The following is a 20,179-nucleotide window of genomic DNA, read 5'->3' as shown; positions in this document are numbered from 1 at the left end:
GAAAGAGATGATATTCGGACGGAGCCACATCTGGTGAATAAGGGAGGTGTTCTAGTAATTTAAACCCTAAATCACGCATTTTTTGCATGGCTGCATGAGATTTGTTTGCAGAGGGCGTTGTCCTGCAAAAACAGAACAACTTTGGATAGCTTTCCGCCTCTTTTCTCTCTAATTTTTTCCCGTAGAGTGATCAGTAATGTCGAATAGTAATCTCCAGTTACTCCAGTAACTTTTCTAGCAGATTTTTGGACACAAAACTTCTTAGGTCTTGGAGAACCAGAGTGTCGCCATTCCATCGATTGTTGCTTTGTTTCTGGGTCGTAGAAATGTACCCAAGTCTCATCCATAGTAATAATTCGGTTTAAGAAGTCTACATCGTTTTCAAATCGAGCACAGATCGACCGCGATGCTTCTACCCTTGCACACTTTTGGTGAACATTCAAACATTTGGGGATCCATTTTACATCCATGACACAAAAACTGGCCTTCCCGATCGGCCATCATCTTCAATGGAAAGTTTACCTCTTGTGAAACTTGTATTCCAATTTTTCACGGTCGCATACAAAGGACATTGATCATCAAGGGTATTAAGGGTATTAAGCATATCGTAAATTTTCCGATTTTCACAATTTCGGTGGACATCTCTTTTTTAATTTATTGCGTAACTCTGGTTTACTTTTTTGACGACGAACTTTACACTGACACTTCTAATAAGTTATTGTTCGTTGCTATGGTAACGCAATATTTTGTTTATGCATGGAACTGGTCTAGGCTAAGTAGATATCAATACATCCTTGTAGAGAAATTTTTTAATAAAAGATATTTGTGTATATTTTCTTCAATAAATTCAGAGTATATTCCATAAAAATGTGATACAAGTGTATTTATGTTGAAAATTACATTTCATATTTAGTCGTAATAGTGAACCAACTTCGTTAACTATGAACAGCGTAATTCTAACTCTGGCAAACCAAATCCAATATATAAAATACATCTTTCAAAAGCCAGATGATTGAATTTCAACCTCGGAGCAATATGGAATGATGATGAAAGTCTAGAAACATCAATTCCGCGCTTTAGATAAGAAATTCAAGAAGCTCTTTAATATGTATACGTGCTGTAGATTCACGTCTTCATGCTCATCAAGTTATATTTATACAAGACTGAGGAATACTGAGCAAGCATAGCAAAGAAGTTACATGAAATAGATTGTTGAATATCAACAAGTGGATTGAATTTTCTCATTTTTATCGATAATGGATATTTCCGTCTTAATTGTTAAATGATGTTATCGCTGTTACTTATCGAACTTAATTTGGAAAAAATTCCAGTAATTTTCCAATTAAAACGTTGAAGTTTTTGAATATTCCACAGAATATTCAAGAAATAAAGTTACTATTTAGTTTATAACAAAAACTGAAAATACAGAAGGAGCATTGAATTAAAAAAAGGGAAAAATATGAATATTTATGAAATTTCTCATAGAAGGTTCACATTATTCTAAGTATTTAACAGAGTAATTATGATTTGTTATCAGGAAAAACCAAAATTTTGAATATATCCTACTCCACAACACAATGTAAATAAACTCGTTGTTAAAGCAGAATCAACTCTTTTAAACTCACCAGTTAGACGATCTGGTGTAAATCGTAATCCTTCACACTTTTTCACTCTCGCAGGACTAAACGTTAGTGAATACCAAAATCGCGTTAAGGACTAGCAAAACGCTTTGTTGATAATACAGGACGGAATCGACGACGGAGGCGGCACGGAAAGTGCACGCAAGCGTCAATCTTATGTTACTCCGCCAACGTCAGATTCCACGTGGTGATGAAGATGCCACGACGCCCACGACACAATTTTAGATAGAAGAGTCACTAATTGTTAGTAATTCAGCAAGCGGAACAGAGAAGGGCTCAACACTAAAATATTTCATTTGATGACGGAATTACACATTTAGCTTTATTAGAAAAACTAAATTGAGTTTTATATATATCAAGTAGGCAAATGAAATTTTGGAATTCGTTATCACCAATTGACTGTATTGATATTACTGAACAATGCATAATCTAATTATTGCGATCAATCCATAAATCAACGCACAATGTTTTATTGAAATTGTACAAAATTTGATCAATATTGGTAATGATAAGGCTACTTTAATAATAATAATAATAATACTTTAATTTAAGAATTTTTCATATTCATTTTGGAATCATTATCTTCTACTAGTAGATATGTTTGGGATCACAACAATTTAGTCTAGCTCATGATTTCAATTTTTTATTGTAGCTTTTATGATGATGCGAAGAACACTCCACGAAAGTTTGGAATTATAGTTTGATAAGGAGCTCTCATTTCCAAATTTACTGCAATCCTCAGTGCTCTGGTTCTTATTCTAACTAGTCAGCTAAGACTACCTCACTTGTTATATATGTATAAATATCCGCTCTATATCGTTTTACACCTTGCAGCCTCAATTTCCATTTCTCTCGGTCCTTCCAGTACCTAGTCTGAGATCTCTTGTCGCCATTGCCTTGCTCACTTCTTTTACCCAGGTCATTTTCGTTTGTTCTTGTTTACTTGTTTACTCGTCCTCTACTTTCCTACTATTTTGATAGCAAGTTACTCTTTAAAAGACTTAAAAAAGATTTACAAATTCCACTAGATTATATTTTTTCTATATGCCACCAGATAATTGTATGTAAATACATTAACCTACCTCGCAGGAAAACTTCATTGATATACTGATGAAACCAATTACTAATCACATAGAGGTTGAACATAATAAAAATAAAAAGACTTCAAGATTTACTAAAATTATTTTCCAATGAAAATAGATCTGATCCTGTGTAGTTTAGAAACCTCATATTTTGAGATGGACCTTTTAAGTGGATTAAAAAAGAAAATCAGTTTCTAACATAATTGTTTGCACACACTATTACTTGTGGATGCTCTTCAGGAAGTAGTTTGTAATAGATTCTCAATATTTGTTTACATCTGTTGTTGCTGCAAGTATAATTAGACATTATTCTTAGAGTATTGTCGATGTTAGAGCTTTTAACTTTAGTGCCTTCCAGAAAAATTAAATTTTGTCACGCACACGTCAGAGTGATGTCGAATCTAGTTATTTTGGACTGAAATCAATTATATAACCAAGGTTTTGATTACAAAACAGTATTTGATGTATTTTTTGAATTTACTTGATATAACCTGGTATAACTTATTATTATTATGATGTCGATTTTTGAATAAAATAATAATATCGTATCAAATTTTTGTACTTGAAAAAATTCTAAGTTTAGGATAACATTAAAAGCTGAATTTTTCTTAAAATTGAAGAAAATGATTTTTCAACCACAACAAATTCCACCGTTACATAATTGCGTCGGGAGATTACTTATATTGAGTTACCACTAATACTTTAAAAGGTGGAAAATAAATTTGGTGCTGTGATTCGATTTGGAGGAGCGCATTTCTGAAATTTGAGTCAGTCCTTTCCTGTTAATAATTATGAGTAAAAACGACATCGTGGCGACAAATTCGGGCGGAGACGAAACGCTCTACTTGAAAGAGTTCTCTAATGATGATGCTGATAATGTGTAGTTAGACGCAAACAAGGGAACAAGATTAGAGATTGAGCGATGAAGTGTCGAGGATGCTGATATACTGTTTGGCTTTAGTCTGTTACGTTTCTATTGTAATGAAAATAAGGACGTACGAAAATGATTCCGCCATTGAATAATATTGTTTGATAATACTAAGTATTTATTCTTGTCTTTCATATCCTATAATTATATCGAGGTTATAATATGTTATGATGATTTGTTCGTTATTTTTGAAAAAAAAATTCCTCAAAATCTTAGTGGATTAATTTACAAAGTTTGACCGGAGAATTTTCTCATTTATTTAAACTACTATCCCAGCTCAAATTATTCAATACTTTTGAGTAATCTCACATTTTTACGTTTGTACAAAAGCTGGATAACTTCGAAACAAAACGTCAATTTTAAATTCCAAGTCTTTCTGCCGTGGTTTCCTACAATACAACGACTATTTAAAATACTCCCCCATAATCTTTGTATTATTTCAATATTACTTGATTATGTACACTATATTTTCACAAATACTCCAGAGTCTGTTTAAAAATCATAGGTTTGTTACGAATTGCTGGTTTCTAACTAAATTCCTAACCTCAAATTTGATCTAATATTTTGAACCTAGTTTAATAATGAAGATAACGAAGCTAAGTTTTACGAAAGTCAGCTGATGTGCGCATGCTTTTGATAAAAAATATTGCGTCTTGCATTGCATTGCACGTTGAATTGGATCATGTCAAGTGGCCTTAATAATTTTCTATATTTGAGATACAGCAACTCTCTGTCCTTCCTTGTCCTGTTAGTTCAACATGTTCATACAGTATTGTAGTACAGTACAGTACAGTACATATTACATGAAAAATATATTTTCATTAAGTCTAAAGCGCTTTTTGTTAAGTAATTTACATAATTTATTGGTAATTGTTGTTCAATATCAGCGTTTTGTTCTGTTCTACTTGCTAGTACACATGTGTCATCTACAAATGTGGTTATTAATGGTATATAAGAAGCATATATAAGAAATATAGCGCTGGGTCCAGAATACTGTCTTGAAATCTGAATTACGCTTCTTCACTAATATATGAATTCAACAATGAGATCTGTTGTTCTGATAAATGTTGATTGAGATATTATGTATGAATCTTTTAGGGGCATGTCTTCTTTGTTATATGATCTCTAAATTTCTTATCATTAACCAGTTCTCAATATTTGGTAATCATGATGATTTCTACTAGTTCTCATCAAGTAGGCATTTAATAAATGTATTAGTTTGATTATTGTTTCTCTTAGAAGACAACCAGGAATTTTACCTGTTGTTAGGTTATAATTAGATGCTTTTATTTGAATTAATATTCACTTTCATTTCTCCTGCCAATTATTTTCGTATTACTAGCTGTATTTATCCAGTAGATGATCAATTTATTTTATTTCAGTTGGTTGAAATATATTTTCTGAATGAATCGAAAATTCTACTTCTACTTTTCCCGTTAGAATTTCCGTTTTCCCGTTTTACCCATCTAATTTTCTCAATCATGAATGATTGTCTTTTCATCCCTTAAATAGCCTTCTACAAGTATTGATTATCATCTTTTTCTTACGCAAGTATCAGGAGGTAGGAATTTATTGTTTCACAACTTTATTTCCTCATTTTTTGGAGAAGTTGTGTATTTTGCTTAGTATTCTATTACGTTGCCATTATTTTTACAGCTTCTACATTTTCAAGCTGCAGGTGGATAATTAGTATTAGTATTTTAGGTGGATAATTAGTATAAACCAATTATTTCACTTTCACTTGTATGCACTTCACATGTTGCATTTATTTGGATAGTTATTGGTTCAAATTTTCCCTTTGTTTTCTCTTTTACTTTGAAATAACTAATTATATTTCTTCAATGCATGATTCAATTGTTTCTGGTGAAATTTCATTTGTTTTTATTGCAGTTACTTGAAATATATTTTTATAATGATGTGAAAACTCTAGTGCTTTTCCCTGCTTGATTCTTCTCCATCTCATAATTTTCTTTTCCCAATGATGTATTGTTGTCCTTTGACTCTTTTCATAGTTTATGTTTATTAATATTCTATTTCGGTACTATTATCTTCAAAGTTTCTCCATGTTCCAGCTACCAGACCAGATTTCATAATTTTTCCATTAGACTAACAAAGAAACTGCACATGTTCTTGATATAATGTGAAATACCGCACAAGTCATTATTGAATTCTAATGGACTGCATTGAAACTTCCGTTTTGAGATTTTCTAGATGCTTTGGATGTCGATTTAACTGAAATTATGCAGCCGTGCTTCATCCATTGGTACATAATATCGACGCAAAAACTCCGTTTTATTGAGATTCGTTGTTGTTTTTGGTCTATTGTAAGCTCACGCATCACTTACTTTGAACAGAGCTTTTGCATATCAAAACATTTATTCACTATACATCCAGCAAGTTCCTTTGATATCTTTAGAGTGACAGATATCTCAATTAGCTGCACTTTACTGTTGTTCAAAATTCTTTTGTAGACTTTTTTTTTCTGTTTTCGTCGGTGACAGACTCTTTGATGCATTCTCCGTGTGCAACGTCTTCGGATCTCATTTCGCATTGCTTAAACTTAGGCAACAGCATCTCAACGGTTGGTTTTTCTGGGTCATAGTCGGAATATTGTTGATCAAGCCAAGCCTTAGCTCCAATAGTATTTTTTTACCAAAAAGCAATGCGTCATTAATACTATTTATAACTGTTCTCATGATACGAAATTTATTTCCAATAATTTCAAGGCTGGATGCAGCTCTGCAACTACAAGATGCGTTCAACATTTTCACCTTCCAACGTTGATTGGACATTTAATGAAGGCTAGAACGTAGCCAAAATTTATCTAAAGAAATGAAAACGTAGCAAAAAAGTGATGAAAAGCATATAACCGATATGAATTATTTTAAAATAAACTGTCAACTTTGGTTTTTCATGGGTACTCCTTTTAAGTGGGTCAAAACTTTCGACCCTCCATGGCCAATGCTCAATGCTAAAGTTGAAAGTAAAATATTCGTCGAATGATATGCGCCCTACAACTAAACGATGTATCCAATGATACCAACGTCCAGCGTTGAAAGCATTGGACCCATCGTGTATAGCATTGATGGTAACAACTCGAAAAAATAATGTTACTTTTTGCTGTTCAATCATATATTTTTTAATAATCAATTATTAAAATGAAACTATTTCTGAATCTTTGAGTTGGTTGTAATTATTTAAAACGAATATAGGAATTCACCTTACAATTTTAAAAGTATCACTTTAAAGATCTGTTTCAGAATAATATCATAAAAATGAACTGTTTTGCTGAATAATCAATTTTATTATAATTATTTGAACAAATATAAATATTAATTCATTTCTTAATTTGAAAACCGAGAAGACTCTCTTAATAACATTTTTGTACCCCGAAGGAATATTAGATCTATATTCTGATTATGATATTGTAGATAAATATGATTGGAATAATCCCCTACTTGTATATTTGATTATAAACGAAAAAAATTTTTGGTTGCTCCAATTTTCTTATTTATATTATTACTAATATAGCCTCCGACAAATGTCGGACTCTACAGACACACGTGTCGTTTAAATTGTAGGATATTACTTCCAGTACAGTTGCCAATAGTCATAAGCCAACGTATTTAATGTAACATCTTAAATGTAACATTTTAAACTGGGCATGATTACTAAAAAAAAGAGATTCTCTACACAAATTTTCAATAATTAGAACAACCTATAATAAACAAAGTCAAGATATAATATAATTTTTTGTAGATAATGTCGTTTTTAATATCAAAGTAACGATTTTAGTATCTTATATTATTCTGAAAAACAGCAAATATGTTTTCTTGACTATTCGCATATTTTCAGCTTACGCTTCATTTTCTGAAACGAAGTTTAAAATCGCCGCTTTCGCAATACTTTTTATTTCTGAAAGTGCTCATATACATTTTGTCTCAATAATATATTTTCTACAATTTTACATATACAAACTTCAAAATCCGTCAGTTTGAATATATTGCTTTTATTGTATGAATTCACCAATTGCCGCAGACGAATTTACCAAACTTTAATGTTCTAGATAATAAATTGATAGTACTCAGTAAACGTTAGATTTATGTGTCAGACATCTGCAAAAGAGCTCTTTCCATCCTTTTTAAATTATTTTAGAAAAAGATAATTATTTCTATTATAACTATCTGCATTATTTCGGATAGAGATGGTTAGAAATGAGGAGGAAAACCAAGAATGGAGCAATAATCTCGGTACATCAAGAAAACCCTTCTGAGCTAACAGATATATTTAAACGGAGTACACCTATTTTTATCCATACTTACTTATGTAAATACCAACCAGCAATAATTGTTTTGGGTATCAAGTTACATAGAAAGCAATGGATCACTTATTCATAAGTTCTATGGTTAAAAACTACCCCTAGAATCCTTCATAAACGTTCTTACTAGTTCTAGTAAGTAAAATATCACTTGTATATGATGACGTAGCTGTTAAATGCTAATGAGAGAAAGAGAGGGGGTAGACCCTTTAATTTAAATTATGTAGAATATACAATTTGACTAAGCCCTGTAAGATTAACTGTGGAAAATAGGAATGCGCGATTTTCCACAATTACCAATTCATATTAGGTCAGATTGAGTACCAGAGAAAACAAATATTGGGAGCAATTGTAAAGGATTTTACGTTGAATGAAAAATTGTACAACTTTGCGGAATAGTTATTTGTTTTTATGGATTAAATTAAGATAACGCCATATTACTTTCACCGTATATAAATTAAATTTGTGAATAACAACATGAGATAAATATTTAAGCTTCCTAAAAAAAGGTCCAATTTTCATAAATCGACAATAGCTAATCCATTACCTACTTTATAAAATGATATTATTAATATATAACCTCATGTCTCTGATCTACGATATAGTTATTCGCAAGTTTTGATTACGTGCACATTAATATTGTTAATTAGAAAAAAAAGTACTTATATAAGTGAACATATAAGAAGAATTTCTCCAAACATAAATCAATATAATACTAATAAATTTTTTAGTCGGATCACAGTCCCAAACACCTTTTACGACATTATTCAATATCTTACTCGTACATTGATGTAAATTTTCATATAATTTGTTGATAAATATTCTCTCCTATGTCTCAGCAGCATCTATGATATCAGTGACTCTTTTATTTCATACTTATTTCCAAGGTCATTTGAAATGTTATTATAAACCGTTTTATCTATTATGTCAATAGTACCATTCTCTTGTGTCAAATAAATATTCCCTTTGTTCATTAAAATGTTGGAATTTAAAGGATTTTTGGATATTATGCGATGGGACACCTAAATAAAGCAGATTGTTAGAAGCCGCATTTATAATAAAAACAAGAATCTGTTTTCATTCTTCTCTTTGAGTCAATTGCTTGCTCAATTGATGGATGAATACCTTGGCATGATTTCGAATTACCATTTCAACCTTCCGTCTAATACAGCCAATTCCTCACGTCATCAAGTATGTTAAATACAACAATAAGATTTTAGGTCACTACTATACCCACTTTCTAGTAGATTTTTATGTCTATTATCTATATATTTAGGTAGTTCACGGTTAAATCGTCTACAAACAAGCATTTGATGTGATAAAGTCGAAGAAAAATAGTAAACCAAAACAATGATCAGTCCGTGATCAGCACCTGATCAACTTGGATGTTGACGCGGCGCGTATCGTCCAAATCAGTGACACCATAATATACCACTAGCGTCGTATCGCTGAATAAGCCGTTAGATCAGGTGTAGTACAGGGACGGCATCGTATTATCGTACTGCAGTGATATTGTTTATATTTTTCTGTTGAATAACATGTCTGACACGAAGACAGATGATAAAGTTGTTGACATTAGATCTACTCCGCCTAAGAAAAGGACTAAAAAGCTTCATTTCCACTCTAGCGAAAAACAAAGATTATAAATATTTATAAAAATGAAATGCAAGAAAATTATGACAAGATTGTTACCTCATTTCTAAAACGGTAAATTTTTTGGGAGTATATTCTTCAAGTATCTACCGAAATAGAACATTTCAATTTTCTGACGTTAAAAATATGTTACATGAAGCTTATAAAGGATTACACCTGATAAGTGGTGAAAAAAGTGTATTTATTCATCATGCCCAGGAAAAGGTTGAAACCAAAATGTGGAGTATAGGTCAATGTTATCTGATGGAGGATAAGAAAATGTGTTCTCATTGTAATTTTTTGTAATAATAGTTGTGCATAATTATTTATAAATTACATTATTAATCTGTTGTTTGAAACCAAAAATTGACAATGTTTTGGTTTACTATTTTTATTCGATAAATTGAGTTTAGATAAACGTCGTTTTTTTGCTGGTATTTTACTGAGCGTGCTAAAAAATATAATAGGCTCGAAGATGTTCCAGATTCAAAACTATTCTATCGGAAGTAATTTGTATAATTTAGAAAATATGACTACATGTGAAAAAAACACTTAAGATATTAGTGGATAATAAAGAGCCCTGCTGAAGATTTTGCCATTGAACGATTATATAGAAACTGAAAAAGAAGATTTCAAAATCGAACAAGAGCATCCAGATAAGTCTAGTGTAAAAATTAATTTGGAATACGTTAATAAGAGGGGGCATAATAAAAGATGCAAGAATGTTAAAATTGAAATATCCCTTGATTACTTGAATGAATAATCAAATTAATTGAAATGATGATAAAAAATACGATAGGTTACGCGATGCCGAGATATAGTTTTCACAGGTCTTTTCTCTTTATCAGGAGTATTTAAAGGTGAGAATCCAACCTAGAAGCTAATATTAAATCTCATTATTTTTTATGAAATTTCTATATTCAAACAATAACATATTGAGTGAATAGAATGTTTTTTCTCATATTATAACAATAATAAAGAAGCAAAATACTTACTACTTATAGACGCAATATTGCAATGTTCAGATATTCTACAAATGTATGTGTCCTTTTTCTAAATATCTCAACAAATAGAACTGCAATAAGCTTCCGTATGTTTCTGTATCACTAGTTTCAAATTTTGCTGCACTTGATGCTTCATTTTTACAAAAAAATGTGTCTATGAATGCTGCAAACTTTCAATCTGAAGTTTATTACAATTGATCGACCATATCGAATCTCCTCTAACTGGTTAATTTAATTTGCAACTTCTTGTGATGATGAAATGAGTCACTGCTGGTCAGTTTAATATTTGTCTAGAACTTCTGGCAAATGAATCTACAAAAAGAACTATCCTCATTCTCCGAATTGATTGTAACAGATGCTGATGTATGTACATTTCTATTCCAAGCATTATGATTGTAAGCTTCTATACTCCCAAAAGATATGTTTCTAGAAGCCCTGGAAGAATAAATTATCAACAATTTTTATTTTATTTTTTATCTAAATTTTTCGTTTTTATTTTTTTATTTCACAAGATGATTATGTAAAAATCATATTTTGGAGGAGAATTAAAATATTTTCGATGCAGGATAAGCGAATTATCTGGTGTTTCAATGACCGAATTATCTGGTATTTCAACTTTAGGTGAATGTTTTTCATTTATTTATAATATCAATTAAATCTTTGTATGGAAAATTGCGAACTAATTTAAAATACCACGAAGGAAATGCTACTACAAATTTTTCCCATGATAGTACTTCATTATTAACATAGTTTAGCAAGAAAAACTTCAGGGGAGCATTTAAATATGATTTATTCAGATAATTCGAATCCCAAGGTTCATATTTCGGAAATTACTTTGAATCTATCATGAATTCAATTAATTGATCCTACTTTATCAATTTAACGTATTCAAATCGCATATATCACATAAGGGATCTATATCGAATTCAATAATATTTAAAAAATAATTCAATGAATAATTTCTAGTGTAGTTGATAATATAACTATAGTATAAGCTATCCTATGAAACTAAAAAAAAGCCAAATGTCGTCAATGATATTTGTTTTGCCACAATACAGTGAGTTTCATCAGTCATATTATTTTTGGAAGAATGTTGACGGAGATACTGAAGATAATAAATATGATAGAAACGAAAAGCGACCCTCTAATCAAATATTAACTTCGTTAACTAATCTTTAGATAGATAAAGCAAAAAAAATATAGCTGGAATCATTGTTCGAATCTGAGAGGTATTGTTGCTGAAATTTATTTGTATGGAAAATGAAACATAATAATCATATCTCAGGGTTCTTATTGTGACCAATTATACTAATACCAATAATGGGAAGGTGTTGTTACTAGCAGCGATTACAATTTTTTATATTATTCCATTCTATCTTCTGTCCAATTGAAAAAAATTACAGACTCTCGATTTTAATTATAATCAAAATGTTTTAATCAATTAGAAAACTTGAATCTATTATGTTACGTTCAAATTAATTAAAGGGGAAACTTTGAGAAAAACTTTTAGTACTGACAAATTGAAATACCGAAAATTGAGAATGAAATTGTTAAGAGAATTTGATAATTTGATCAGTGCAACCCTTCTTGCATGACCGACATTAATTAGAAACCAAATAGTAATTATTGCTTTATTGTCTGACACTTTGTGTTTAGTTATATCAATTATCGAGTTCACTGGACTCTCAAGTGGAATTCCAATTCCAAAAGTACGTAATTTATACAAGCTAATTAAGTAAACCACTACAAGAAAATATAAGGTACACTAATAAGAAAAATTCTGAACTTAAAAAGTATTAGTCATTTTTCGTATGTATATATTATAATATATTTTGATAAAGACTCAAACAAAAGTCGAAACGTCAAAATTTATCTTTCTTTTAAAAATGATCAAAAAAACATATTTCGAAACATAAGAGAACTAAAATCCGGAACATTTAGATGCATTTAGAAGGTCTAAGAAATAAGAAATTGAAGAAACTTCAATCCCTTCCAGGTCCTTGAGGGTTTTCCTTGTCTTCTTTTTTTCTGCGGTTGATATATAAATCCTTCTTCGGCCTCCTGTTCAGCTCCATCCTCATCACATGTCCATACCAGTACAATTGTTTAATCTAAATCCTCTCTGAAGTCGTGTAAACTCGACCTGTTTTTCGTAGTATATCTTCAGTTCATATATGCTTTGCTCTGAATATTCTGGACGATTATCTCAAGCAGTCCATTTTCACATTGTTTTCGCCTATCTACCCGTTGCCAGCACACTAATCCATCCACTATGACTTTATATATTTTGATTTTTGTGTAAATTTTTTATGACCAAAGCTTGAATTTGTGTAGCTTTTCTCCCTTGTTGCACCCTTTTTCTCATATCTTCTTTAGTTTTTCCATCTTCCGAAATTATGCCTCTTAGCAATTTGAATTGTCTAGATCTTCTAACATATTCATATTCAAATCCCATTTTACATGTTCGTCGACGAATTATCTCAGCATATAATCAGCATCGTCCTCGACGTAAGTTATAAAAACTTGGTCGTCTGCGAAAAATAGAGTTGTTAGGCACTTATTCTCTATCTCAATTCTCATTCTGGAAATTTTGGTTCTCAAACTACTTAGTTTTGGTGACAAATTGCACCCTTGGCTCATCCTTTCGAATGCGAGAATGGTTTCGATATGCTACTTCGTTGCTTGACTACAACTTTTGACTTTACTTATATCGAATGAATGCAATAATTCTTCGTATTCAGTTAAAAAATTACTTCAAATGAAGTTAACACTACTGAACTATAAAATTAGACGATAACCGCTCAATTTTCAACAGATCTGACATCTCACATAACACTGAAATAATATATAACCACATAAATAGACTTCAAAATAAATTGAAACTTTTAGAATCTTCGAACATGGTTGAAGGATATGTGGAATTCATAATACAATTCAAATATTAAATAAGTTTTAGATTGTAAAATATCAGGATCAAATTCAATCACTTCTCACAGCACTTCCGCTATGTCCAAAATGAAAAATCTTTAACCCTCAAAATCAAATTATCAGAAGCAGAATTCAAATTATATAGTTTAGAAATAAATATTGCTCTTGCTTTGGCTTCAATGAGGTATTGTGGAATTTTGGTACTAATTGATATTGTTATTAATCCTAGATAAAACCGTTTTATACAAGTTTTGGAGAAAATTCTGAAGAATAAAAGAATACCTTGATAAAGTTGCAGAAAAATTCCGAAATTGATAGAACGACTTAAAAAATTTGAAGTTAGGCCGGTCCTAGACACTAAAATAACATTGTACAATATATTTTATTATACAATAAGATTGAAAGGTGCTCAGAATCAGTTTTCACTTATTCTCTTACAACTTTACTTGATAATATAAGGAGAACATACCGAAATGATAACACAAATGCTTTTTTTGTATAGCATATGGCATTTCAAAGTTCAACAGCTCTAAACAATGAATATCAAAAGTATTAACTAAATCAAAAGTACAATTTTAACTAATATTGCGGTTATAAAATCAACAATTAAAATCGAGAAATTGCTAGAAAAAATAGGCGAAAGTAAAAAATTGTGAGTACGAATATCGAAACCATGTACAGAAACAACTAGAAATAAAGATGTGTGAAGCATCTGCTTTGAAAATTATTGTCATTCCCAATAAAAATAATGAAATATCATCATTTCTAGTAGATGAAAGTTGATCCTTTTGTACAATTTGAAAATACTGTTTATTACATGTTTTACAATTTCAACCACATTGGAATTATCAATGATAATGTACTTTCAACTTTTTACTTAATATTTATAACATATCTTCTACTTTCTATAAATATATTACATGCTCTCAATATAAAAAATGTGATTACTTCCTTTGTAACAGGTTCCATTCAAATCATTTCTGTATAATCAATATTAATAGGATATAATTGTTTATCATTATTTGTGCAATGGAGAACACTTATGAATAATAATCATTTATCAAATGACAAATTTAATTGTACTACAACAGAGTACAGTTACCGAGTCAAATCCTGTTTTATCGCATAAAGCAGGTCAAATCTCTTCAAGCATGAATAATTCGCGGTATCTAGAGTTAGTCTAATTTGTAAGATGTAGGAGACTGCGAGTAAGGGTGTGTTAATATCAACAATAATACTCATTGCGTCAATTCCGTTTATTTATAAATTACAAATAAGTAAAGTGGAATTTCAGTCTTGGCACCCTCCTGGTTATTTAATAAAAAATATTTTTAAATTTATAAAAGTGCTCAATCTTATTCTTTAGTGAAATAACAATATATGTGAAGCAAAAAAAAATCAAATTTAGGTAACCAGGAATATACAGTGTACCAAGTAACGAAAAATGTACAAAATATTGTGTGAAAGTGTGAAAATTTGCATTTTGAGAAAAAAGCTATAATGCAATAAAAAAAACGAATTAATCGTTCGTATGAACTCCTGTTCTTGCAATCAATTGGCCAACGCGTCTCGGCATCACGCGAATCAAGTTATCGATAATACGGTCAGCCATTTTGTTCCACTCTTCTTGAACGGAAGCAGTCAGGTCTTGAAGGGTTACAGATGGGTTTTCTCGATTGGATATTGCTCTGCCAATATAATCTTATACATGTTCAATGAAATTCATGTTCGAAGAATTTGCTGGCCAATCCATTCTTTGGATATCTCCTTTATCTAGGATATGTTCCGCGCGATGTGGTCTGGCAATATCATCTTGAAAAATTATATTTTCTCCATATTCATTGCGCAAGGTATGAACTATCAGTCTTATAATGTTTTCAGCGTATATGGTACTTCTCGAAACTGCCCTTTGGTATGACTTCGAACGATCGTTACCGTTATAAATCGGTTTTTTCGGATGAAATTAGCTATGGGGGAGCTTTGGGGAGACCCGTTACCGGTTTTCACGCAACAATACCAGTTTCCCGGAAAAAGGGCCACTATTCGCCTGACCGAACTCTGTGACAAATTCATACCGAGGTCAATGTAGTGATTAGATAAACCTTCTGGATTTGAGACCACTATTCTTGCTCGATCAAATTCAGATATCATATTATCCGGCATTTTCATTAGATTTTCTAGACGACGCCATCTGAAAGTTGTTCGTTCTGTATTCATTTACATACTGAAAGTTGCGTTTTGAGTGTTCCATGTAGTGAAAGTGATAGTTCCGTACTGCAAAACACTTTCGGGACTCAATAACAAACAAGATTGAAATTGCTAACAGAATACGAATCAATCAACATCCATCCATATTCCATCTGCATCCAATCCAATAAATATTAATAATTGTCCTGGAGGTACAATCAACATTACTTTTTGGAAATAAATAAATCAATTAATTAATATTCATATTGCATATATCATTAAGTGCATTATATTGTTCAATGAATAAAATGTTTATAATTATCTATTATTTATTTTCTTTCCTTAGTGTAATTGAAAAGTTTTGGACCTTATGCGTCGTCTAAAAAATATTGTGTACGTTGCGGCTGAAAAACCACTTTGTTGGACTCAGTATTTTTATTGCGTATACATATATTGCTAAACACATATATTGATTCAGTCTCCAATTTTCTATTATATTCAATGTTATCAGGCACACAACCCGTACACTAGAAAACTGTCGTAGAGTTTTTGAGAACTTTTCATATTTGTAGTTTGGTACAAGTGTGAGTAGATGAATTATAAACTTACTCTTCCATATAATACTATTGTGATCACAACACCATTAACATTTTGTTATTCTTAGAAGCATGTATTAGAACTGGCCTGACATTTATTTATTAAATTATATCTTGTTGGAAATAGCACATTATGTGCACATGGGGTTCATCTTAAAACAAGATACGATTTATTTCCCGATATGAAGTAATTCTTAAAAGATGGTTGAATATAAATTCCAATGTAGTTATTATCTAATAATCTTTCCAAATTTGTTTCAACTGAAAGACAAAATATTTCACTAACGCAACGAGTTCTTAACAACTGATTAATTCTATTGGAATTTCATCAAAATTGCTCAGTTTTTCTCATCACATAATTTCAATTTTCAATCAGTGAAACGAAAGTAATGTTTTAATTACATTTCGTAGAAAACACATTTTTGTCATTACGTATTCATGAAATCAATACTGTCGCTAGAAAATCCACTCTTGTTCTGCATTTTATCTACGTTATATTTACTACAATAAATTTTCTTTCGTCGTCTCATTCGGTATTCCGGTTGCAATTTTACACGTGAAACGACTGTTCAATTTAAAAAACACTTACGTAGTGACGAACAGACACTTTATTTCCATTTATTGGATTATTATTCTAGTTTGATTTGACTAAAATTGGAAACATACATCCCATTTACAAATATAAAAATTGATATTCTGTACAACCACAATTCAATTCAACGAGAGGTAGTTATAATCCTTCAGTAGTGAAGATAACGATATGTAGAAAGTTCAATTGTACATGAAGAATAGTAATTTCAGCAAATGATCAGTTCTCACATCGACCAAAAATGTTTGTTCTGAGTAGTTTGATTGATAAAATAGTGCACTTGATGCTTTAATTTGAATTCATGTGGAGATTAATTGTAACAACTTAATGAAAAACGTTCATAAGTTAGAGAAAGAGCTTAGTATGTGCACTGCAAATACTATGGGTAATAAGAGAAGAGCTAAATTACAAGGAAGAACTCATGAGATAACACTGGCAGGGCTACTGATACGAACTGTCTGTTCTGTGGAATAGAGGAGAAAACTAAAATACAGATCCACTGGAAATCTCAACTTCTTATTAACACAAGAAAGGAAATCGTGGAATTTAGTGTAGCGAAAGATTTTTTTAAGAAGAAGACAAAGCCTTCTCATTATTAGTATTAGTAACAAAAAGTTTCTATGTGACTGTTTTTTTAATTGGACATTTCCATCTGCAAAGTTCATAATCTAGGAAAATAAGTGTTTAACTGCCTAATCGAAACGAACGAAAATATAAGTGATGCTTGCGTACAATATGCTAAAACTTGTTTTTGTTTCTTAATCAAATAATCCAGCTAACATTTCTGTTACAATTGATGATTGAAACGATATTTAGTTCTCTGATACATGGGTTACTATTTAAGTTTTGAGATAGAAAAATGGAAAAAAATATTTAGATTTGGATATGGCTTTATTATTTTTCAAAATATTCTCCATTAAAATCAATACACTTTTGCATGCATGTAAACCAATGGTTTACGTTCTACGTTCTGATTCTGGTTGTATTTTGCTCTAATGGAACGATGGTGACTTGTCCAGTTATACCGCAAAAACAGGCAACCATTTGCTACGAGATACTTCGTATACGAACAATTTTTGTTGGATTTGTTTCGTTTTGAAGACGCATTCAGTCGATTATTATACAGTTTCTGGTTCATATGCATAGATCATGATCTTATAGTAATCTTTTAAAGCACTGCGATTCAATTTTTTTAACATTTCTTTGTAATATCAGTTTACGCACAGCATCCAGCGTCGATGTTTTCTGGCACAACAGTCGATTTTAGATGAAGTTCACGAAATTCATCCTATAGAGAAGTGGGACCACGATTAAATACAAAAAAACCAGCAAATCGCGGTGGCCCGAAATGGAGCTTCATCACTAAAAGTGGAAGCGATTGGCACACTGCTGTTGGCTTAATATACGTCGAAATTCATAGAAAATCATCGCATGAAAACGTTCGCGATATAATTCCATTTTTTTAACTAAAGGACTTTTCGGGACTCTAACCCGTTTTCAGATAGGTCACATATTAGCTGATTGGGTATCCTACCCCAGAACTAGATTTAATTCACAGTTTCCGAACGTCACGTTCAATTTTCGGTGGAAATTTCAGATGAATGATCCGCAAGAACTTTAATAATAATAAGGGATTTTTATGCTAAAATACGAAAGTAAAAAACTGCAGTTCTCAGTGACATATCAATGACGCTGCTCCTGAGAATTAATAGTAGACAGCTATTTAAGAAAATAAATAACTTTTAAAAGTTCAAAAAATCAAAGACAAATGGAACAACCCTTCAGCTAGTCGCAAGTCGCATTTACCCACAGGTCTACCAGGAAAGTAGGGTAGCATATGACTACGACCTGATTAACTCCATCAGCTTCCGAACAACAATAAACGTGTTCCTAACGTTTCCGAACATTCAGATCATGATAAGGTTAACCAGATCATAGTTTCCGAAAAGTCCTCAAGATGAATGTGTCAAATATCTGTAAACAACTCAAATATTACTTGTATGGCAACACGTTATGAGGATGTTTACCATTAAAAACATCAACCTTTGTGATGGCAATGTCAGATTTGACATATGCACATCAGTGTTGCCATATTTCGTAACTCAAGTATCAACCCTCGTACAGCTTTAAACCTAGGCTGAGTAACTCTCAGGACAGATACCATAGGAAGGTTATGATAGTAGTTAACAACTAATTTCATTCAAAGTTTTTTGAAGAATGCTATGAAGTTCGAGATTTTCATATACTCGAAATACATTTGCGTTATTTACATGGTTATAGCAAATTGGATAATCATTTTATCTGGAATAAAACGTATTTATATCCTGAAAATTTCGGAATCTCATATATCAGAACATGTGCTGGTAGGAGGAAAACACTCACATAATAATTTATGATTTGTTCATAAAGTAAAAGTGAAATTTTTTATCGTTTACGATGCTATAATACAACAATAGAATTTAATAAGTATTACAAGGGGATGATTATAGGTACATATAATCTATTACAAAGTACCATGGACGACTAACAAATGAAGAGATTCTAAGATATTTTAACAAGCAACGAGACACTGAAATTATAAAAAGTGTAAAGCAGCAACTGAATGCATATAATTCAAAATAAGAAATGTCAACTGTTGATTGAGGGAAAGATCGAAGGCCGAAGAGGAATCGGAAGAAAAAAATGTTTCATTCAAGCTCAGTTAACATTCAAAAGTTAATTTCTCGGAGTGAATTGGGGGCACATAATTTTAAATTAAAAAACCGTGAGTGTATCATAAGTATAATTAACGACACCCTAATCAGAAATATGTGCCTGTAATTGAAAACTGGCAAATATTATTAAACCCTTATGCTTCAAAATGACTAGGTGTCAATGGGTATTTACTTTCCTACCTTGATCATTCCAATTAAATTCGACTGATATGGGTAGATGTCTAGATAATACCATTACTTGTCAGAAATATTGCTTGAGGATAATTATTAAGATGGAAAACGTAGCAGAATTTCAGTGTCGACGCTTCCTTCAGTGTTGGTGTAATGGTAGTATAAACGGTGTATTCAGTATTCCGAAAATGTTGATTATGGTTACAGAACTGTGCAAATAACTCCATTATCTTTTTATAAGTAATAATTTTAACGTATGATCTCGCTTGATTACTGAAATAAATATTTTTGGAATTTTGACAATTTGAAAAATCTTCTATTTTCATCCTTAAATTTATTTTGTATTCCGAACTTCCCCGATATAAAGGAACCTTAAGGGAGAAAAACTAA

At 31.2% G+C, this 20,179-nt stretch overlaps 1 protein-coding gene across 1 annotated transcript in view; it reads right to left on the bottom strand.

Annotated features, from left to right (window-relative positions):
- LOC130901933 (class A basic helix-loop-helix protein 15-like) overlaps positions 1-1,916 on the bottom strand; it is a 163,192-nt gene extending 161,276 nt beyond the window's left edge. Inside the window, exon 1 of the mRNA XM_057813636.1 lies at positions 1,626-1,916. The gene's annotated coding sequence lies outside the window, so the exon portion shown is untranslated. The remainder of the gene's footprint in view (positions 1-1,625) is intronic.
- Between the last annotated feature and the right edge of the window lie 18,263 nt (positions 1,917-20,179).

Source organism: Diorhabda carinulata, chromosome X, assembly GCF_026250575.1.
Source record: "Diorhabda carinulata isolate Delta chromosome X, icDioCari1.1, whole genome shotgun sequence".
In the NCBI taxonomy this organism is placed as follows: Eukaryota; Metazoa; Arthropoda; class Insecta; order Coleoptera; family Chrysomelidae; genus Diorhabda; species Diorhabda carinulata.
This window is presented reverse-complemented; position numbering and strand designations above follow the sequence as displayed.